Source organism: Furipterus horrens, unplaced genomic scaffold (genome assembly GCF_987537825.1).
Source record: "Furipterus horrens unplaced genomic scaffold, mFurHor1.1.pri manual_scaffold_20, whole genome shotgun sequence".
In the NCBI taxonomy this organism is placed as follows: Eukaryota; Metazoa; Chordata; class Mammalia; order Chiroptera; family Furipteridae; genus Furipterus; species Furipterus horrens.
This window is the reverse complement of record NW_028327190.1, coordinates 425,122-450,669: the sequence shown is the minus strand read 5'-3', so window position 1 is coordinate 450,669 and position 25,548 is coordinate 425,122.

The window sequence follows — 25,548 nt, the reverse complement described above, 5'->3', positions numbered from 1 at the left end:
TTCAGATCAAAAATTACTAACTCAGTCTGTGTTCTAACAGAATGTGGACTCAGATTTTGTTCAAAGATTACTCTGTCTGTGTTCTAACAGAATATGGACTCAGCCTGTGTTCTAACAGAATACTCACACAGCCTGTGCTCTAACAGAATACTAACTAAGTCAGTGTTTTAAGAGAATATGGATTCAGATTATTTTCAAAGAATACTCACACATCCAGTGTTTTAAGAGAATATGGATTCAGATTATTTTCAAAGAATACTCACTCAGCCTGTGTTGGAACAAAATATGGACTCGGTTTATTTTTATATATTACCCAGTCAGGCTGTGTTTTAACAGAATGTGGACTCAGAATTTGATCAAAAATTATTAACTCAGTCTGTTTTCTAACAAAATATGGACTCAGTCTATGTTTAGAGAATACTCACTCAGCCTGTGTTCTAAATAATATGGACTCAGTTTATTTTTATATAATAACCGCTCAGCCTGTGTTCTAACAGAATACCCACCGAGCCTGGGTTTTAACAAAATACTAACTCAGCAAGTGTTCTAACAGGATATTGACTCAGATTATTTTCAAAGAGTACTCACTCAGCCTGTGTTCTAACAGGATATGGACTCAGTCTATACTTAAAGAATACTCACTCACCTAAGTGTTCTAACAGAACACTCACTCAGCCTGTGTTCTAACAGAATACTAACTCAGCCTGCGTTTTAACAGAATGTGGATTAAGATCAAAAATTACTAACTCAGTCTGTGTTCTAATAGAATGTGGACTCAGATTTTGTTCAAAAATTACACTGTCTGTGTTCTAACAGAATATGGACTCAGTCTATATTTAAAGAATACTCACTCAGCCTGTGTCCTAACAGAATACTCACTCAGCGAGAGTTCTACCAGAATATGGATTCAGATTATTTTAAAATAATACTCACTCCGCCTGTGTTCTAACAGAATATGGACTCAGTCTATGTTTAAAGAATACTCACACAGCCTGTGTTCTAACAGAATACTAATTCAGCCTCTGTTTTAACAGAATGTGTACTCATATTTTATTAAAAGAATACTCACTCAGTCTGTGTTATAAAGAATATGGACTCAGTTTATTTTTAAATAATATCCACTCAGCCTGTGTTCTAACAGAATACTCACTAAGCCTGGGTTTTAACAAAATACTAACTCAGCAAGTGTTCTAACAGTATATTGACTCAGATTGTTTTCAAAGAATACTCACTCAGCCAGTGATCTACCAGAATATGGATTCAAATTATTTTCAAAGAATACTCAATCAGCCTGTGTTCTAACGGAATGTGGACTCAGAATTTGATCAAAAATTATTAACTCAGTCTGTTTTCTAACAGAATATGGACTCAGTCTAGGTTTAGAGAATACTCACTCAGCCTGTGTTCTAAATAATATGGACTCAGTTTATTTTTAATAATAAACACTCTGCCTGTGTTCTAACAGAATACCCACCGAGACTGGGTTTTAACAAAATACTAACTCAGCAAGTGTTCTAACAGGATATTGACTCAGATTATTTTCAAAGAATACTCACTCAGCCTGTTTTCTAACAGAATATGTACTCAGTCTATATTTAAAGTATACTCACTCACCTAAGAGTTCTAACAGAACACTCACTCAGCCTGTGTTCTAACAGAATACTAACTCAGCCTGTGTTTTAACAGAATGTGGATTCAGATCAAAAATTACTAACTCAGTCTGTGTTCTAACAGAATATGGACTCAGTCTATGTTTAAAGAATACTCACACAGCCTGTGTTCTAACAGAATACTAGTTCAGCCTGTGTTTTAACAGAATGTGGACTCAGATTTTATTAAAAGAATACTCACTCAGTCTGTGTTATAAAAATATGGACTCAGTTTATTTTTAAATAATACTCACTCCGCCTGTGTTCTAACAGAATGCGGACTCAGTCTCTATTTAAAGAATACTCACTCACCGAAGTGTTCTAACAGAACACTCACTCAGCCTGTGTTCTAACAGAATACTAACTCAGCCTGCGTTTTAACAGAATGTGGATTCAGATCAAAAATTACTAACTCAGTCTGTGTTCTAATAGAATGTGGACTAAGATTCTGTTCAAAAATTACACTGTCTGTTTTCTAACAGAATATGGACTCAGCCTGTGTTCTAACAGAATACTCACACAGCCTGTGTTCTAACAGAATACTCACTCAGCCAGTGTTTTAAGAGAATATGGATTCAGATGATTTTTAAAGAATACTCACTCAGCCTGTGTTCGAACAAAATATGGACTCAGTTTATTTTTATATATTACCCATTCAGGCTGTGTTTTCACAAAATGTGGACTCAGAATTTGATCAAAAATTAATAACTCAGTCTGTTTTCTAACAGAATATGGACTCAGTCTATGTTGAGAGAATACTCACTCAGCCTGTGTTCTAAATAATATGGACTCAGTTTATTTTTAATAATAACCGCTCAGCCTGTGTTCTAACAGAATATGGACTCAGTCAATATTTAAAGAATACTCACTCACCTAAGTGTTCTAACAGAACACTCACTCAGCCTGTGTTCTAACAGAATACTAACTCAGCCTGCGTTTTAACAGAATGTGGATTCAGATCAAAAATTACTAACTCAGTCTGTGTTCTAATAGAATGTGGACTAAGATTCTGTTCAAAAATTACACTGTCTGTTTTCTAACAGAATATGGACTCAGCCTGTGTTCTAACAAAATACTCACACAGCCTGTGTTCTAACAGAATACTCACTCAGCCAGTGTTTTAAGAGAATATGGATTCAGATGATTTTTAAAGAATACTCACTCAGCCTGTGTTCGAACAAAATATGGACTCAGTTTATTTTTATATATTACCAATTCAGGCTGTGTTTTCACAAAATGTGGACTCAGAATTTGATAAAAAATTATTAACTCAGTCTGTTTTCTAACAGAATATGGACTCAGTCTATGTTTAGAGAATACTCACTCAGCCTGTGTTCTAAATAATATGGACTCAGTTTATTTTTATATAATAACCGCTCAGCCTGTGTTCTAACAGAAAACCCACGGAGCCTGGGTTTTAACAAAATACTAACTCAGCAAGTGTTCTAACAGTATATTGACTCAGATTATTTTCAAAGAGTACTCACTCAGCCTGTGTTCTAACGGAATATGGACTCAGTCTATATTTAAAGAATACTCACTCACCTAAGTGTTCTAACAGAACACTCACTCAGCCTGTGTTCTAACAGAATACTAACTCAGCCTGCGTTTTAACAGAATGTGGATTCAGAACAAAAATTACTAACTCAGTCTGTGTTCTAACAGAATGTGGACTCAGATTTTGTTCAAAAATTACTCTGTCTGTGTTCTAACAGAATATGGACTCAGCCTGTGTTCTAACAGAATACTCACACAGCCTGTGTTCTAACAGAATACTCACTCAGCCAGTGTTTTAAGAGAATATGGATTCAGATTATTTTCAAAGAATACTCACTCAGCCAGTGTTCTACCAGAATATGGATTCAGATTATTTTCAAAGAAAACTCACTCAGCCTGTGTTCTAACAGAATGTGGACTCGGTTTATTTTTATATATTACCCACTCAGGCTGTGTTTTAACAAAATGTGGACTCAGAATTTGATCAAAAATTATTAACTCAGTCTGTTTTCTAACAGAATATGGACTCAGTCTATGTTTAGAGAATACTCACTCAGCCTGTGTTCTAAATAATATGGACTCAGTTTATTTTTATATAATAACCGCTCAGCCTGTGTTCTAACAGAATCCACACCGAGCCTGGGTTTTAACAAAATACTAACTCAGCAAGTGTTCTAACAGTATATTGACTCAGATTATTTTCAAAGAGTACTCACTCAGCCTGTGTTCTAACAGAATATTGACTCAGTCTATATTTAAAGAATACTCACTCACCTAAGTGTTCTAACAGAACACTCACTCAGCCTGTATTCTAACAGAATACAAACTCAGCCTGCGTTTTAACAGAATGTGGATTCAGAACAAAAATTACTAACTCAGTCTGTGTTCTAACAGAATGTGGACTCAGATTTTGTTCAAAAATTACTCTGTCTGTGTTCTAACAGAATATGGACTCAGCCTGTGTTCTAACAGAATACTCACACAGCCTGTGTTCTAACAGAATACTCACTCAGCCAGTGTTTTAAGAGAATATGGATTCAGATTACTTTCAAAGAATACTCACTCAGCCTGTGTTCGAACAAAATATGGACTCAGTTTATTTTTATATATTACCCACTCAGGCTGTGTTTTAACAGAATGTGGACTCAGATTTTGATCAAAAATTATTAACTCAGTCTGTTTTCTAACAGAATATGGACGGAGTCTATGTTTAAAGAATACTCACTCAGCCTGTGTTCTAATAGAATACACACTCAGCCTGGTTTTTAATAAAATACTGACGCAGCCAGTGTACTAACAGGAGATTGACTCAGAATATTTTCAAAGAATACTCAATGAGCCTGTTTACTAACAGAATACTCACTCAGCCTGTGTTCTAACAGAATACTCACTCAGCGAGAGTTCTACCAGAATATGGATTCAGAATATTTTAAAATAATACTAACTCCGCCTGTGTTCTAACAGAATATGGACTCAGTCTATGTTTAAAGAATACTCACTCAGCCTGTGTTCTAACAGAATACTAATTCAGCCTGTGTTTTAACAGAATGTGGACTCAGATTTTATTAAAAGAATACTCACTCAGTCTGTGTTATAAAGAATATGGACTCAGTTTATTTTTAAATAATATCCACTCAGCCTGTGTTCTAACAGAATACTCACTCAGCCTGGGTTTTAACAAAATACTAACTCAGCAAGTGTTCTAACAGGATATTGACTCAGATTGCTTTCAAAGAATAATCACTCAGCCAGTGTTCTACCAGAATATGGATTCAGATTACTTTCAAAGAATACTCACTCAGCCTGTGTTCTAACAGAATGTGGACTCAGATATTGATCAAAAATTATTAACTCAGTCTGTGTTCTGGCAGAATTAGGACGCAGTCTATGTTTAAAGAATACTCACTCAGCCTGTGTTCTAATAGAATACGCACTCAGCCTGGTTTTTAATAAAATATTCATGCAGCCAGTGTACTAAAAGGATATTGATTCAGAGTATTTTCGAAGAATACTCAATGAGCCTGTGTACTACCAGAATACTCACTCAGCCTGTGTTCTAACAGAATAATCACTCAGCGAGAGTTCTACCAGAATATGGATTCTGATTATTTGAAAATAATACTCACTCAGCCTGTGTTCTAACAGAATGTGGACTCAGTCTATATTTAAAGAATACTCACTCACCTCAGTGTTCTAACAGAACACTCACTCAGCCTGTGTTCTAACAGAATACTAACTCAGCCTGCGTTCTAACAGAATGTGGATTCAGATCAAAAATTACTAACTCAGTCTGTGTTCTAACAGAATGTGGACTCAGATTTTGTTCAAAGATTACTCTGTCTGTGTTCTAACAGAATATGGACTCAGCCTGTGTTCTAACAGAATACTCACACAGCCTGTGTTCTAACAGAATACTAACTAAGCCAGTGTTTTAAGAGAATATGGATTCAGATTATTTTCAAAGAATACTCACTCAGCCAGTGTTCTACCAGAATATGGATTCAGATTATTTTCAAAGAAAACTCACTCAGCCTGTGTTCTAACAGAATGTGGACTCGGTTTGTTTTTATATATTACCCACTCAGGCTGTGTTTTAACAAAATGTGGACTCAGAATTTGATCAAAAATTATTAACTCAGTCTGTTTTCTAACAGAATATGGACTAAGTCTATGTTTAGAGAATACTCACTCAGCCTGTGTTCTAAATAATATGGACTCAGTTTATTTTTATATAATAACCGCTCAGCCTGTGTTCTAACAGAATCCACACCGAGCCTGGGTTTTAACAAAATACTAACTCAGCAAGTGTTCTAACAGTATATTGACTCAGATTATTTTCAAAGAGTACTCACTCAGCCTGTGTTCTAACAGAATATTGACTCAGTCTATATTTAAAGAATACTCACTCACCTAAGTGTTCTAACAGAACACTCACTCAGCCTGTATTCTAACAGAATACAAACTCAGCCTGCGTTTTAACAGAATGTGGATTCAGAACAAAAATTACTAACTCAGTCTGTGTTCTAACAGAATGTGGACTCAGATTTTGTTCAAAGATTACTCTGTCTGTGTTCTAACAGAATATGGACTCAGCCTGTGTTCTAACAGAATACTCACACAGCCTGTGTTCTAACAGAATACTCACTCAGCCAGTGTTTTAAGAGAATATGGATTCAGATTACTTTCAAAGAATACTCACTCAGCCTGTGTTCGAACAAAATATGGACTCAGTTTATTTTTATATATTACCCACTCAGGCTGTGTTTTAACAGAATGTGGACTCAGATTTTGATCAAAAATTATTAACTCAGTCTGTTTTCTAACAGAATATGGACGGAGTCTATGTTTAAAGTATACTCACTCAGCCTGTGTTCTAATAGAATACACACTCAGCCTGGTTTTTAATAAAATACTGACGCAGCCAGTGTACTAACAGGAGATTGACTCAGAATATTTTCAAAGAATACTCAATGAGCCTGTTTACTAACAGAATACTCACTCAGCCTGTGTTCTAACAGAATACTCACTCAGCGAGAGTTCTACCAGAATATGGATTCAGAATATTTTAAAATAATACTAACTCCGCCTGTGTTCTAACAGAATATGGACTCAGTCTATGTTTAAAGAATACTCACTCAGCCTGTGTTCTAACAGAATACTAATTCAGCCTGTGTTTTAACAGAATGTGGACTCAGATTTTATTAAAAGAATACTCACTCAGTCTGTGTTATAAAGAATATGGACTCAGTTTATTTTTAAATAATATCCACTCAGCCTGTGTTCTAACAGAATACTCACTCAGCCTGGGTTTTAACAAAATACTAACTCAGCAAGTGTTCTAACAGGATATTGACTCAGATTGCTTTCAAAGAATACTCACTCAGCCAGTGTTCTACCAGAATATGGATTCAGATTACTTTCAAAGAATACTCACTCAGCCTGTGTTCTAACAGAATGTGGACTCAGATATTGATCAAAAATTATTAACTCAGTCTGTGTTCTGGCAGAATTAGGATGCAGTCTATGTTTAAAGAATACTCACTCAGCCTGTGTTCTAATAGAATACGCACTCAGCCTGGTTTTTAATAAAATATTCATGCAGCCAGTGTACTAACAGGATATTGATTCAGAGTATTTTCGAAGAATACTCAATGAGCCTGTGTACTACCAGAATACTCACTCAGCCTGTGTTCTAACAGAATAATCACTCAGCGAGAGTTCTACCAGAATATGGATTCTGATTATTTGAAAATAATACTCACTCAGCCTGTGTTCTAACAGAATGTGGACTCAGTCTATATTTAAAGAATACTCACTCACCTCAGTGTTCTAACAGAACACTCACTCAGCCTGTGTTCTAACAGAATACTAACTCAGCCTGCGTTCTAACAGAATGTGGATTCAGATCAAAAATTACTAACTCAGTCTGTGTTCTAACAGAATGTGGACTCAGATTTTGTTCAAAGATTACTCTGTCTGTGTTCTAACAGAATATGGACTCAGCCTGTGTTCTAACAGAATACTCACACAGCCTGTGTTCTAACAGAATACTAACTAAGCCAGTGTTTTAAGAGAATATGGATTCAGATTATTTTCAAAGAATACTCACTCAGCCAGTGTTCTACCAGAATATGGATTCAGATTATTTTCAAAGAAAACTAACTCAGCCTGTGTTCTAACAGAATGGGGACTCGGTTTGTTTTTATATATTACCCACTCAGGCTGTGTTTTAACAAAATGTGGACTCAGAATTTGATCAAAAATTATTAACTCAGTCTGTTTTCTAACAGAATATGGACTCAGTCTATGTTTAGAGAATACTCACTCAGCCTGTGTTCTAAATAATATGGACTCAGTTTATTTTTATATAATAACCGCTCAGCCTGTGTTCTAACAGAATCCACACCGAGCCTGGGTTTTAACAAAATACTAACTCAGCAAGTGTTCTAACAGTATATTGACTCAGATTATTTTCAAAGAGTACTCACTCAGCCTGTGTTCTAACAGAATATTGACTCAGTCTATATTTAAAGAATACTCACTCACCTAAGTGTTCTAACAGAACACTCACTCAGCCTGTATTCTAACAGAATACAAACTCAGCCTGCGTTTTAACAGAATGTGGATTCAGAACAAAAATTACTAACTCAGTCTGTGTTCTAACAGAATGTGGACTCAGATTTTGTTCAAAAATTACTCTGTCTGTGTTCTAACAGAATATGGACTCAGCCTGTGTTCTAACAGAATACTCACACAGCCTGTGTTCTAACAGAATACTCACTCAGCCAGTGTTTTAAGAGAATATGGATTCAGATTACTTTCAAAGAATACTCACTCAGCCTGTGTTCGAACAAAATATGGACTCAGTTTATTTTTATATATTACCCACTCAGGCTGTGTTTTAACAGAATGTGGACTCAGATTTTGATCAAAAATTATTAACTCAGTCTGTTTTCTAACAGAATATGGACGGAGTCTATGTTTAAAGAATACTCACTCAGCCTGTGTTCTAATAGAATACACACTCAGCCTGGTTTTTAATAAAATACTGACGCAGCCAGTGTACTAACAGGAGATTGACTCAGAATATTTTCAAAGAATACTCAATGAGCCTGTTTACTAACAGAATACTCACTCAGCCTGTGTTCTAACAGAATACTCACTCAGCGAGAGTTCTACCAGAATATGGATTCAGAATATTTTAAAATAATACTAACTCCGCCTGTGTTCTAACAGAATATGGACTCAGTCTATGTTTAAAGAATACTCACTCAGCCTGTGTTCTAACAGAATACTAATTCAGCCTGTGTTTTAACAGAATGTGGACTCAGATTTTATTAAAAGAATACTCACTCAGTCTGTGTTATAAAGAATATGGACTCAGTTTATTTTTAAATAATATCCACTCAGCCTGTGTTCTAACAGAATACTCACTCAGCCTGGGTTTTAACAAAATACTAACTCAGCAAGTGTTCTAACAGGATATTGACTCAGATTGCTTTCAAAGAATACTCACTCAGCCAGTGTTCTACCAGAATATGGATTCAGATTACTTTCAAAGAATACTCACTCAGCCTGTGTTCTAACAGAATGTGGACTCAGATATTGATCAAAAATTATTAACTCAGTCTGTGTTCTGGCAGAATTAGGACGCAGTCTATGTTTAAAGAATACTCACTCAGCCTGTGTTCTAATAGAATACGCACTCAGCCTGGTTTTTAATAAAATATTCATGCAGCCAGTGTACTAACAGGATATTGATTCAGAGTATTTTCGAAGAATACTCAATGAGCCTGTGTACTACCAGAATACTCACTCAGCCTGTGTTCTAACAGAATAATCACTCAGCGAGAGTTCTACCAGAATATGGATTCTGATTATTTGAAAATAATACTCACTCAGCCTGTGTTCTAACAGAATGTGGACTCAGTCTATATTTAAAGAATACTCACTCACCTCAGTGTTCTAACAGAACACTCACTCAGCCTGTGTTCTAACAGAATACTAACTCAGCCTGCGTTCTAACAGAATGTGGATTCAGATCAAAAATTACTAACTCAGTCTGTGTTCTAACAGAATGTGGACTCAGATTTTGTTCAAAGATTACTCTGTCTGTGTTCTAACAGAATATGGACTCAGCCTGTGTTCTAACAGAATACTCACACAGCCTGTGTTCTAACAGAATACTAACTAAGCCAGTGTTTTAAGAGAATATGGATTCAGATTATTTTCAAAGAATACTCACTCAGCCAGTGTTCTACCAGAATATGGATTCAGATTATTTTCAAAGAAAACTAACTCAGCCTGTGTTCTAACAGAATGGGGACTCGGTTTGTTTTTATATATTACCCACTCAGGCTGTGTTTTAACAAAATGTGGACTCAGAATTTGATCAAAAATTATTAACTCAGTCTGTTTTCTAACAGAATATGGACTCAGTCTATGTTTAGAGAATACTCACTCAGCCTGTGTTCTAAATAATATGGACTCAGTTTATTTTTATATAATAACCGCTCAGCCTGTGTTCTAACAGAATCCACACCGAGCCTGGGTTTTAACAAAATACTAACTCAGCAAGTGTTCTAACAGTATATTGACTCAGATTATTTTCAAAGAGTACTCACTCAGCCTGTGTTCTAACAGAATATTGACTCAGTCTATATTTAAAGAATACTCACTCACCTAAGTGTTCTAACAGAACACTCACTCAGCCTGTATTCTAACAGAATACAAACTCAGCCTGCGTTTTAACAGAATGTGGATTCAGAACAAAAATTACTAACTCAGTCTGTGTTCTAACAGAATGTGGACTCAGATTTTGTTCAAAAATTACTCTGTCTGTGTTCTAACAGAATATGGACTCAGCCTGTGTTCTAACAGAATACTCACACAGCCTGTGTTCTAACAGAATACTCACTCAGCCAGTGTTTTAAGAGAATATGGATTCAGATTACTTTCAAAGAATACTCACTCAGCCTGTGTTCGAACAAAATATGGACTCAGTTTATTTTTATATATTACCCACTCAGGCTGTGTTTTAACAGAATGTGGACTCAGATTTTGATCAAAAATTATTAACTCAGTCTGTTTTCTAACAGAATATGGACGGAGTCTATGTTTAAAGAATACTCACTCAGCCTGTGTTCTAATAGAATACACACTCAGCCTGGTTTTTAATAAAATACTGACGCAGCCAGTGTACTAACAGGAGATTGACTCAGAATATTTTCAAAGAATACTCAATGAGCCTGTTTACTAACAGAATACTCACTCAGCCTGTGTTCTAACAGAATACTCACTCAGCGAGAGTTCTACCAGAATATGGATTCAGAATATTTTAAAATAATACTAACTCCGCCTGTGTTCTAACAGAATATGGACTCAGTCTATGTTTAAAGAATACTCACTCAGCCTGTGTTCTAACAGAATACTAATTCAGCCTGTGTTTTAACAGAATGTGGACTCAGATTTTATTAAAAGAATACTCACTCAGTCTGTGTTATAAAGAATATGGACTCAGTTTATTTTTAAATAATATCCACTCAGCCTGTGTTCTAACAGAATACTCACTCAGCCTGGGTTTTAACAAAATACTAACTCAGCAAGTGTTCTAACAGGATATTGACTCAGATTGCTTTCAAAGAATACTCACTCAGCCAGTGTTCTACCAGAATATGGATTCAGATTACTTTCAAAGAATACTCACTCAGCCTGTGTTCTAACAGAATGTGGACTCAGATATTGATCAAAAATTATTAACTCAGTCTGTGTTCTGGCAGAATTAGGACGCAGTCTATGTTTAAAGAATACTCACTCAGCCTGTGTTCTAATAGAATACGAACTCAGCCTGGTTTTTAATAAAATATTCATGCAGCCAGTGTACTAACAGGATATTGATTCAGAGTATTTTCGAAGAATACTCAATGAGCCTGTGTACTACCAGAATACTCACTCAGCCTGTGTTCTAACAGAATAATCACTCAGCGAGAGTTCTACCAGAATATGGATTCTGATTATTTGAAAATAATACTCACTCAGCCTGTGTTCTAACAGAATGTGGACTCAGTCTATATTTAAAGAATACTCACTCACCTCAGTGTTCTAACAGAACACTCACTCAGCCTGTGTTCTAACAGAATACTAACTCAGCCTGCGTTCTAACAGAATGTGGATTCAGATCAAAAATTACTAACTCAGTCTGTGTTCTAACAGAATGTGGACTCAGATTTTGTTCAAAGATTACTCTGTCTGTGTTCTAACAGAATATGGACTCAGCCTGTGTTCTAACAGAATACTCACACAGCCTGTGTTCTAACAGAATACTAACTAAGCCAGTGTTTTAAGAGAATATGGATTCAGATTATTTTCAAAGAATACTCACTCAGCCAGTGTTCTACCAGAATATGGATTCAGATTATTTTCAAAGAAAACTCACTCAGCCTGTGTTCTAACAGAATGTGGACTCGGTTTATTTTTATATATTACCCACTCAGGCTGTGTTTTAACAAAATGTGGACTCAGAATTTGATCAAAAATTATTAACTCAGTCTGTTTTCTAACAGAATATGGACTCAGTCTATGTTTAGAGAATACTCACTCAGCCTGTGTTCTAAATAATATGGACTCAGTTTATTTTTATATAATAACCGCTCAGCCTGTGTTCTAACAGAATCCACACCGAGCCTGGGTTTTAACAAAATACTAACTCAGCAAGTGTTCTAACAGTATATTGACTCAGATTATTTTCAAAGAGTACTCACTCAGCCTGTGTTCTAACAGAATATTGACTCAGTCTATATTTAAAGAATACTCACTCACCTAAGTGTTCTAACAGAACACTCACTCAGCCTGTATTCTAACAGAATACAAACTCAGCCTGCGTTTTAACAGAATGTGGATTCAGAACAAAAATTACTAACTCAGTCTGTGTTCTAACAGAATGTGGACTCAGATTTTGTTCAAAAATTACTCTGTCTGTGTTCTAACAGAATATGGACTCAGCCTGTGTTCTAACAGAATACTCACACAGCCTGTGTTCTAACAGAATACTCACTCAGCCAGTGTTTTAAGAGAATATGGATTCAGATTACTTTCAAAGAATACTCACTCAGCCTGTGTTCGAACAAAATATGGACTCAGTTTATTTTTATATATTACCCACTCAGGCTGTGTTTTAACAGAATGTGGACTCAGATATTGATCAAAAATTATTAACTCAGTCTGTGTTCTGGCAGAATTAGGACGCAGTCTATGTTTAAAGAATACTCACTCAGCCTGTGTTCTAATAGAATACACACTCAGCCTGGTTTTTAATAAAATACTGACGCAGCCAGTGTACTAACAGGAGATTGACTCAGAATATTTTCAAAGAATACTCAATGAGCCTGTTTACTAACAGAATACTCACTCAGCCTGTGTTCTAACAGAATACTCACTCAGCGAGAGTTCTACCAGAATATGGATTCAGAATATTTTAAAATAATACTAACTCCGCCTGTGTTCTAACAGAATATGGACTCAGTCTATGTTTAAAGAATACTCACTCAGCCTGTGTTCTAACAGAATACTAATTCAGCCTGTGTTTTAACAGAATGTGGACTCAGATTTTATTAAAAGAATACTCACTCAGTCTGTGTTATAAAGAATATGGACTCAGTTTATTTTTAAATAATATCCACTCAGCCTGTGTTCTAACAGAATACTCACTCAGCCTGGGTTTTAACAAAATACTAACTCAGCAAGTGTTCTAACAGGATATTGACTCAGATTGCTTTCAAAGAATACTCACTCAGCCAGTGTTCTACCAGAATATGGATTCAGATTACTTTCAAAGAATACTCACTCAGCCTGTGTTCTAACAGAATGTGGACTCAGATATTGATCAAAAATTATTAACTCAGTCTGTGTTCTGGCAGAATTAGGACGCAGTCTATGTTTAAAGAATACTCACTCAGCCTGTGTTCTAATAGAATACGTACTCAGCCTGGTTTTTAATAAAATATTCATGCAGCCAGTGTACTAACAGGATATTGATTCAGAGTATTTTCGAAGAATACTCAATGAGCCTGTGTACTACCAGAATACTCACTCAGCCTGTGTTCTAACAGAATAATCACTCAGCGAGAGTTCTACCAGAATATGGATTCTGATTATTTGAAAATAATACTCACTCAGCCTGTGTTCTAACAGAATGTGGACTCAGTCTATATTTAAAGAATACTCACTCACCTCAGTGTTCTAACAGAACACTCACTCAGCCTGTGTTCTAACAGAATACTAACTCAGCCTGCGTTCTAACAGAATGTGGATTCAGATCAAAAATTACTAACTCAGTCTGTGTTCTAACAGAATGTGGACTCAGATTTTGTTCAAAGATTACTCTGTCTGTGTTCTAACAGAATATGGACTCAGCCTGTGTTCTAACAGAATACTCACACAGCCTGTGTTCTAACAGAATACTAACTAAGCCAGTGTTTTAAGAGAATATGGATTCAGATTATTTTCAAAGAATACTCACTCAGCCAGTGTTCTACCAGAATATGGATTCAGATTATTTTCAAAGAAAACTCACTCAGCCTGTGTTCTAACAGAATGTGGACTCGGTTTATTTTTATATATTACCCACTCAGGCTGTGTTTTAACAAAATGTGGACTCAGAATTTGATCAAAAATTATTAACTCAGTCTGTTTTCTAACAGAATATGGACTCAGTCTATGTTTAGAGAATACTCACTCAGCCTGTGTTCTAAATAATATGGACTCAGTTTATTTTTATATAATAACCGCTCAGCCTGTGTTCTAACAGAATCCACACCGAGCCTGGGTTTTAACAAAATACTAACTCAGCAAGTGTTCTAACAGTATATTGACTCAGATTATTTTCAAAGAGTACTCACTCAGCCTGTGTTCTAACAGAATATTGACTCAGTCTATATTTAAAGAATACTCACTCACCTAAGTGTTCTAACAGAACACTCACTCAGCCTGTATTCTAACAGAATACAAACTCAGCCTGCGTTTTAACAGAATGTGGATTCAGAACAAAAATTACTAACTCAGTCTGTGTTCTAACAGAATGTGGACTCAGATTTTGTTCAAAAATTACTCTGTCTGTGTTCTAACAGAATATGGACTCAGCCTGTGTTCTAACAGAATACTCACACAGCCTGTGTTCTAACAGAATACTCACTCAGCCAGTGTTTTAAGAGAATATGGATTCAGATTACTTTCAAAGAATACTCACTCAGCCTGTGTTCGAACAAAATATGGACTCAGTTTATTTTTATATATTACCCACTCAGGCTGTGTTTTAACAGAATGTGGACTCAGATTTTGATCAAAAATTATTAACTCAGTCTGTTTTCTAACAGAATATGGACGGAGTCTATGTTTAAAGAATACTCACTCAGCCTGTGTTCTAATAGAATACACACTCAGCCTGGTTTTTAATAAAATACTGACGCAGCCAGTGTACTAACAGGAGATTGACTCAGAATATTTTCAAAGAATACTCAATGAGCCTGTTTACTAACAGAATACTCACTCAGCCTGTGTTCTAACAGAATACTCACTCAGCGAGAGTTCTACCAGAATATGGATTCAGAATATTTTAAAATAATACTAACTCCGCCTGTGTTCTAACAGAATATGGACTCAGTCTATGTTTAAAGAATACTCACTCAGCCTGTGTTCTAACAGAATACTAATTCAGCCTGTGTTTTAACAGAATGTGGACTCAGATTTTATTAAAAGAATACTCACTCAGTCTGTGTTATAAAGAATATGGACTCAGTTTATTTTTAAATAATATCCACTCAGCCTGTGTTCTAACAGAATACTCACTCAGCCTGGGTTTTAACAAAATACTAACTCAGCAAGTGTTCTAACAGGATATTGACTCAGATTGCTTTCAAAGAATACTCACTCAGCCAGTGTTCTACCAGAATATGGATTCAGATTACTTTCAAAGAATACTCACTCAGCCTGTGTTCTAACAGAATGTGGACTCAGATATTGATCAAAAATTATTAACTCAGTCTGTGTTCTGGCAGAATTAGGACGCAGTCTATGTTTAAAGAATACTCACTCAGCCTGTGTTCAAATAGAATACGCACTCAGCCTGGTTTTTAATAAAATATTCATGCAGCCAGTGTACTAACAGGATATTGATTCAGAGTATTTTCGAAGAATACTCAATGAGCCTGTGTACTACCAGAATACTCACTCAGCCTGTGTTCTAACAGAATAATCACTCAGCGAGAGTTCTACCAGAATATGGATTCTGATTATTTGAAAATAATACTCACTCAGCCTGTGTTCTAACAGAATGTGGACTCAGTCTATATTTAAAGAATACTCACTCACCTCAGTGTTCTAACAGAACACTCACTCAGCCTGTGTTCTAACAGAATACTAACTCAGCCTGCGTTCTAACAGAATGTGGATTCAGATCAAAAATTACTAACTCAGTCTGTGTTCTAACAGAATGTGGACTCAGATTTTGTTCAAAGATTACTCTGTCTGTGTTCTAACAGAATATGGACTCAGCCTGTGTTCTAACAGAATACTCACACAGCCTGTGTTCTAACAGAATACTAACTAAGCCAGTGTTTTAAGAGAATATGGATTCAGATTATTTTCAAAGAATACTCACTCAGCCAGTGTTCTACCAGAATATGGATTCAGATTATTTTCAAAGAAAACTCACTCAGCCTGTGTTCTAACAGAATGTGGACTCGGTTTATTTTTATATATTACCCACTCAGGCTGTGTTTTAACAAAATGTGGACTCAGAATTTGATCAAAAATTATTAACTCAGTCTGTTTTCTAACAGAATATGGACTCAGTCTATGTTTAGAGAATACTCACTCAGACTGTATTCTAAATAATATGGACTCAGTTTATTTTTATATAATAACCGCTCAGCCTGTGTTCTAACAGAATCCACACCGAGCCTGGGTTTTAACAAAATACTAACTCAGCAAGTGTTCTAACAGTATATTGACTCAGATTATTTTCAAAGAGTACTCACTCAGCCTGTGTTCTAACAGAATATTGACTCAGTCTATATTTAAAGAATACTCACTCACCTAAGTGTTCTAACAGAACACTCACTCAGCCTGTATTCTAACAGAATACAAACTCAGCCTGCGTTTTAACAGAATGTGGATTCAGAACAAAAATTACTAACTCAGTCTGTGTTCTAACAGAATGTGGACTCAGATTTTGTTCAAAAATTACTCTGTCTGTGTTCTAACAGAATATGGACTCAGCCTGTGTTCTAACAGAATACTCACTCAGCCAGTGTTTTAAGAGAATATGGATTCAGATTACTTTCAAAGAATACTCACTCAGCCTGTGTTCGAACAAAATATGGACTCAGTTTATTTTTATATATTACCCACTCAGGCTGTGTTTTAACAGAATGTGGACTCAGATTTTGATCAAAAATTATTAACTCAGTCTGTTTTCTAACAGAATATGGACGGAGTCTATGTTTAAAGAATACTCACTCAGCCTGTGTTCTAATAGAATACACACTCAGCCTGGTTTTTAATAAAATACTGACGCAGCCAGTGTACTAACAGGAGATTGACTCAGAATATTTTCAAAGAATACTCAATGAGCCTGTTTACTAACAGAATACTCACTCAGCCTGTGTTCTAACAGAATACTCACTCAGCGAGAGTTCTACCAGAATATGGATCCAGAATATTTTAAAATAATACTAACTCCGCCTGTGTTCTAACAGAATATGGACTCAGTCTATGTTTATAGAATACTCACTCAGCCTGTGTTCTAACAGAATACTAATTCAGCCTGTGTTTTAACAGAATGTGGACTCAGATTTTATTAAAAGAATACTCACTCAGTCTGTGTTATAAAGAATATGGACTCAGTTTATTTTTAAATAATATCCACTCAGCCTGTGTTCTAACAGAATACTCACTCAGCCTGGGTTTTAACAAAATACTAACTCAGCAAGTGTTCTAACAGGATATTGACTCAGATTGCTTTCAAAGAATACTCACTCAGCCAGTGTTCTACCAGAATATGGATTCAGATTACTTTCAAAGAATACTCACTCAGCCTGTGTTCTAACAGAATGTGGACTCAGATATTGATCAAAAATTATTAACTCAGTCTGTGTTCTGGCAGAATTAGGACGCAGTCTATGTTTAAAGAATACTCACTCAGCCTGTGTTCTAATAGAATACGCACTCAGCCTGGTTTTTAATAAAATATTCATGCAGCCAGTGTACTAACAGGATATTGATTCAGAGTATTTTCGAAGAATACTCAATGAGCCTGTGTACTACCAGAATACTCACTCAGCCTGTGTTCTTACAGAATAATCACTCAGCGAGAGTTCTACCAGTATATGGATTCTGATTATTTGAAAATAATACTCACTCAGCCTGTGTTCTAACAGAATGTGGACTCAGTCTATATTTAAAGAATACACACTCACCTCAGTGTTATAAAAGAACACTCACTCAGCCTGTGTTCTAACAGAATACTAACTCAGCCTGCGTTCTAACAGAATGTGGATTCAGATCAAAAATTACTAACTCAGTCTGTGTTCTAACAGAATGTGGACTCGGTTTATTTTTATATATTACCCACTCAGGCTGTGTTTTAACAGAATGTGGACTCAGAATTTGATCAAAAATTATTAACTCAGTCTGTTTTCTAACAGAATATGGACTCAGTCTATGTTGAGAGAATACTCACTCAGCCTGTGTTTTAAATAATATGGACTCAGTTTATTTTTAATAATAACCGCTCAGCCTGTGTTCTAACAGAATACCCACTGAGCCTGGGTTTTAACAAAATACTAACTCAGCTAGTGTTCTAACAGGATATTTACTCAGATTACTTTCAAAGAGTACTCACTCAGCCTGTGTTCTAACAGAATACTAACTCAGCCTGCGTTTTAACAGAATGTGGATTCAGATCAAAAATTACTAACTCAGTCTTTGTTCTAACAGAATGTGGACTCAGATATTGATCAAAAATTACTAACTCAGTCTGTGTTCTAGCAGAATTAGGACGCAGTCTATGTTTAAAGAATACTCACTCAGCCTGTGTTCTAACAGAATGTGGACTCAGTCTATATTTAAAGAATACTCACTCACCTCAGTGTTCTAACAGAACACTCACTCAGCCTGTGTTCTAACAGAATACTAACTCAGCCTGCGTTCTAACAGAATGTGGATTCAGGTCAAAAATTACTAACTCAGTCTGTGTTCTAACAGAATGTGGACTCAGATTTTGTTCAAAGATTACTCTGTCTGTGTTCTAACAGAATATGGACTCAGCCTGTGTTCTAACAGAATACTCACACAGCCTGTGTTCTAACAGAATACTAACTAAGCCAGTGTTTTAAGAGAATATGGATTCAGATTATTTTCAGAGAATACTCACTCAGCCTGTGTTCGAACAAAATATGGACTCAGTTTATTTTTATATATTACCCACTCAGGCTGTGTTTTAACAGAATGTGGACTCAGAATTTGATCAAAAATTATTAAGTCAGTCTGTTTTCTAACAGAATATGGACTCAGTCTATGTTGAGAGAATACTCACTCAGCCTGTGTTCTAAATAATATGGACTCAGTTTATTTTTATAATAACCGCTCAGCCTGTGTTCTAACAGAATATGGACTCAGTCAATATTTAAAGAATACTCACTCACCTAAGTGTTCCAACAGAACACTCACTCAGCCTGTGTTCTAACAGAATACTAACTCAGCCTGCGTTTTAACAGAATGTGGATTCAGATCAAAAATTGCTAACTCAGTCTGTGTTCTAACAGAATGTGGACTCAGATTTTGTTCAAAAATTACTCTGTCTGTGTTCTAACAGAATATGGACTCAGCCTGTGTTCTAACAGAATACTCACACAGCCTGTGTTCTAACAGAATACTCACTCAGCCAGTGTTTTAAGAGAATATGGATTCAGATTATTTTCAAAGAATACTCACTCAGCCTGTGTTCGAACAAAATATGGACTCAGTTTATTTTTATATATTACCCACTCAGGCCGTGTTTTAACAGAATGTGGACTCAGATTTTGATCAAAAATTATTAACTCAGTCTGTTTTCTAACAGAATATGGACGCAGTCTATGTTTAAAGAAAACTCACTCAGCCTGTGTTCTAATAGAATACACACTCAGCCTGGTTTTTAATAAAATACTCACGCAGCCAGTGTACTAACAGGATATTGACTCAGATTATTTTCAAAGTATACTCACTCAGCCTGTGTACTAACAGAGTACTGACTAAGCTAGAGTTCTACCAGAATATGGATTCTGATTATTTGAAAATAATACTCACTCAGCCTGTGTTCTAACAGAATACTAATTCAGCCTGTGTTTTAACAGAATGTGGACTCAGATTTTATTAAAAGAATACTCACTCAGTCTGTGTTATAAAGAATATGGACTCAGTTTATTTTTAAATAATATCCACTCAGCCTGTGTTCTAACAGAATACTCACTCAGCCTGGGTTTTAACAAAATACTAACTCAGCAAGTGTTCTAACAGGATATTGACTCAGATTGCTTTCAAAGAATACTCACTCAGCCAGTGTTCTACCAGAATATGGATTCAGATTACTTTCAAAGAATACTCACTCAGCCTGTGTTCTAACAGAATGTGGACTCAGATATTGATCAAAAATTATTAACTCAGTCTGTGTTCTGGCAGAATTAGGACGCAGTCTATGTTTAAAGAATACTCACTCAGCCTGTGTTCTAACAGAATACTAATTCAGCCTGTGTTTTAACAGAATGTGGACTCAGATTTTATTAAAAGAATACTCACTCAGTCTGTGTTATAAAGAATATGGACTCAGTTTATTTTTAAATAATATCCACTCAGCCTGTGTTCTAACAGAATACTCACTCAGCCTGGGTTTTAACAAAATACTAACTCAGCAAGTGTTCTAACAGGATATTGACTCAGATTGCTTTCAAAGAATACTCACTCAGCCAGTGTTCTACCAGAATATGGATTCAGATTACTTTCAAAGAATACTCACTCAGCCTGTGTTCTAACAGAATGTGGACTCAGATATTGATCAAAAATTATTAACTCAGTCTGTGTTCTGGCAGAATTAGGACGCAGTCTATGTTTAAAGAATACTCACTCAGCCTGTGTTCTAATAGAATACGCACTCAGCCTGGTTTTTAATAAAATATTCATGCAGCCAGTGTACTAACAGGATATTGATTCAGAGTATTTTCGAAGAATACTCAATGAGCCTGTGTACTACCAGAATACTCACTCAGCCTGTGTTCTAACAGAATAATCACTCAGCGAGAGTTCTACCAGAATATGGATTCTGATTATTTGAAAATAATACTCACTCAGCCTGTGTTCTAACAGAATGTGGACTCAGTCTATATTTAAAGAATACTCACTCACCTCAGTGTTCTAACAGAACACTCACTCAGCCTGTGTTCTAACAGAATACTAACTCAGCCTGCGTTCTAACAGAATGTGGATTCAGATCAAAAATTACTAACTCAGTCTGTGTTCTAACAGAATGTGGACTCAGATTTTGTTCAAAGATTACTCTGTCTGTGTTCTAACAGAATATGGACTCAGCCTGTGTTCTAACAGAATACTCACACAGCCTGTGTTCTAACAGAATACTAACTAAGCCAGTGTTTTAAGAGATTATGGATTCAGATTATTTTCAAAGAATACTCACTGAGCCAGTGTTCTACCAGAATATGGATTCAGATTATTTTCAAAGAAAACTCACTCAGCCTGTGTTCTAACAGAATGTGGACTCAGTTTATTTTTATATATTACCCACTCAGGCTGTGTTTTAACAAAATGTGGACTCAGAATTTGATCAAAAATTATTAACTCAGTCTGTTTTCTAACAGAATATGGACTCAGTCTATGTTTAGAGAATACTCACTCAGACTGTATTCTAAATAATATGGACTCAGTTTATTTTTATATAATAACCGCTCAGCCTGTGTTCTAACAGAATCCACACCGAGCCTGGGTTTTAACAAAATACTAACTCAGCAAGTGTTCTAACAGTATATTGACTCAGATTATTTTCAAAGAGTACTCACTCAGCCTGTGTTCTAACAGAATATTGACTCAGTCTATATTTAAAGAATACTCACTCACCTAAGTGTTCTAACAGAACACTCACTCAGCCTGTATTCTAACAGAATACAAACTCAGCCTGCGTTTTAACAGAATGTGGATTCAGAACAAAAATTACTAACTCAGTCTGTGTTCTAACAGAATGTGGACTCAGATTTTGTTCAAAAATTACTCTGTCTGTGTTCTAACAGAATATGGACTCAGCCTGTGTTCTAACAGAATACTCACACAGCCTGTGTTCTAACAGAATACTCACTCAGCCAGTGTTTTAAGAGAATATGGATTCAGATTACTTTCAAAGAATACTCACTCAGCCTGTGTTCGAACAAAATATGGACTCAGTTTATTTTTATATATTACCCACTCAGGCTGTGTTTTAACAGAATGTGGACTCAGATTTTGATCAAAAATTATTAACTCAGTCTGTTTTCTAACAGAATATGGACGGAGTCTATGTTTAAAGAATACTCACTCAGCCTGTGTTCTAATAGAATACACACTCAGCCTGGTTTTTAATAAAATACTGACGCAGCCAGTGTACTAACAGGAGATTGACTCAGAATATTTTCAAAGAATACTCAATGAGCCTGTTTACTAACAGAATACTCACTCAGCCTGTGTTCTAACAGAATACTCACTCAGCGAGAGTTCTACCAGAATATGGATTCAGAATATTTTAAAATAATACTAACTCCGCCTGTGTTCTAACAGAATATGGACTCAGTCTATGTTTAAAGAATACTCACTCAGCCTGTGTTCTAACAGAATACTAATTCAGCCTGTGTTTTAACAGAATGTGGACTCAGATTTTATTAAAAGAATACTCACTCAGTCTGTGTTATAAAGAATATGGACTCAGTTTATTTTTAAATAATATCCACTCAGCCTGTGTTCTAACAGAATACTCACTCAGCCTGGGTTTTAACAAAATACTAACTCAGCAAGTGTTCTAACAGGATATTGACTCAGATTGCTTTCAAAGAATACTCACTCAGCCAGTGTTCTACCAGAATATGGATTCAGATTACTTTCAAAGAATACTCACTCAGCCTGTGTTCTAACAGAATGTGGACTCAGATATTGATCAAAAATTATTAACTCAGTCTGTGTTCTGGCAGAATTAGGACGCAGTCTATGTTTAAAGAATACTCACTCAGCCTGTGTTCTAATAGAATACGCACTCAGCCTGGTTTTTAATAAAATATTCATGCAGCCAGTGTACTAACAGGATATTGATTCAGAGTATTTTCGAAGAATACTCAATGAGCCTGTGTACTACCAGAATACTCACTCAGCCTGTGTTCTTACAGAATAATCACTCAGCGAGAGTTCTACCAGAATATGGATTCTGATTATTTGAAAATAATACTCACTCAGCCTGTGTTCTAACAGAATGTGGACTCAGTCTATATTTAAAGAATACACACTCACCTCAGTGTTATAAAAGAACACTCACTCAGCCTGTGTTCTAACAGAATACTAACTCAGCCTGCGTTCTAACAGAATGTGGATTCAGATCAAAAATTACTAACTCAGTCTGTGTTCTAACAGAATGTGGACTCGGTTTATTTTTATATATTACCCACTCAGGCTGTGTTTTAACAGAATGTGGACTCAGAATTTGATCAAAAATTATTAACTCAGTCTGTTTTCTAACAGAATATGGACTCAGTCTATGTTGAGAGAATACTCACTCAGCCTGTGTTCTAAATAATATGGACTCAGTTTATTTTTAATAATAACCGCTCAGCCTGTGTTCTAACAGAATACCCACTGAGCCTGGGTTTTAACAAAATACTAACTCAGCTAGTGTTCTAACAGGATATTTACTCAGATTACTTTCAAAGAGTACTCACTCAGCCTGTGTTCTAACAGAATACTAACTCAGCCTGCGTTTTAACAGAATGTGGATTCAGATCAAAAATTACTAACTCAGTCTTTGTTCTAACAGAATGTGGACTCAGATATTGATCAAAAATTACTAACTCAGTCTGTGTTCTAGCAGAATTAGGACGCAGTCTATGTTTAAAGAATACTCACTCAGCCTGTGTTCTAACAGAATGTGGACTCAGTCTATATTTAAAGAATACTCACTCACCTCAGTGTTCTAACAGAACACTCACTCAGCCTGTGTTCTAACAGAATACTAACTCAGCCTGCGTTCTAACAGAATGTGGATTCAGGTCAAAAATTACTAACTCAGTCTGTGTTCTAACAGAATGTGGACTCAGATTTTGTTCAAAGATTACTCTGTCTGTGTTCTAACAGAATATGGACTCAGCCTGTGTTCTAACAGAATACTCACACAGCCTGTGTTCTAACAGAATACTAACTAAGCCAGTGTTTTAAGAGAATATGGATTCAGATTATTTTCAGAGAATACTCACTCAGCCTGTGTTCGAACAAAATATGGACTCAGTTTATTTTTATATATTACCCACTCAGGCTGTGTTTTAACAGAATGTGGACTCAGAATTTGATCAAAAATTATTAAGTCAGTCTGTTTTCTAACAGAATATGGACTCAGTCTGTGTTGAGAGAATACTCACTCAGCCTGTGTTCTAAATAATATGGACTCAGTTTATTTTTAATAATAACCGCTCAGCCTGTGTTCTAACAGAATATGGACTCAGTCAATATTTAAAGAATACTCACTCACCTAAGTGTTCCAACAGAACACTCACTCAGCCTGTGTTCTAACAGAATACTAACTCAGCCTGCGTTTTAACAGAATGTGGATTCAGATCAAAAATTGCTAACTCAGTCTGTGTTCTAACAGAATGTGGACTCAGATTTTGTTCAAAAATTACTCTGTCTGTGTTCTAACAGAATATGGACTCAGCCTGTGTTCTAACAGAATACTCACACAGCCTGTGTTCTAACAGAATACTCACTCAGCCAGTGTTTTAAGAGAATATGGATTCAGATTATTTTCAAAGAATACTCACTCAGCCTGTGTTCGAACAAAATATGGACTCAGTTTATTTTTATATATTACCCACTCAGGCCGTGTTTTAACAGAATGTGGACTCAGATTTTGATCAAAAATTATTAACTCAGTCTGTTTTCTAACAGAATATGGACGCAGTCTATGTTTAAAGAAAACTCACTCAGCCTGTGTTCTAATAGAATACACACTCAGCCTGGTTTTTAATAAAATACTCACGCAGCCAGTGTACTAACAGGATATTGACTCAGATTATTTTCAAAGTATACTCACTCAGCCTGTGTACTAACAGAGTACTGACTAAGCTAGAGTTCTACCAGAATATGGATTCTGATTATTTGAAAATAATACTCACTCAGCCTGTGTTCTAACAGAATACTAATTCAGCCTGTGTTTTAACAGAATGTGGACTCAGATTTTATTAAAAGAATACTCACTCAGTCTGTGTTATAAAGAATATGGACTCAGTTTATTTTTAAATAATATCCACTCAGCCTGTGTTCTAACAGAATACTCACTCAGCCTGGGTTTTAACAAAATACTAACTCAGCAAGTGTTCTAACAGGATATTGACTCAGATTGCTTTCAAAGAATACTCACTCAGCCAGTGTTCTACCAGAATATGGATTCAGATTACTTTCAAAGAATACTCACTCAGCCTGTGTTCTAACAGAATGTGGACTCAGTCTATATTTAAAGAATACTCACTCACCTCAGTGTTCTAACAGAACACTCACTCAGCCTGTGTTCTAACAGAATACTAACTCAGCCTGCGTTCTAACAGAATGTGGATTCAGGTCAAAAATTACTAACTCA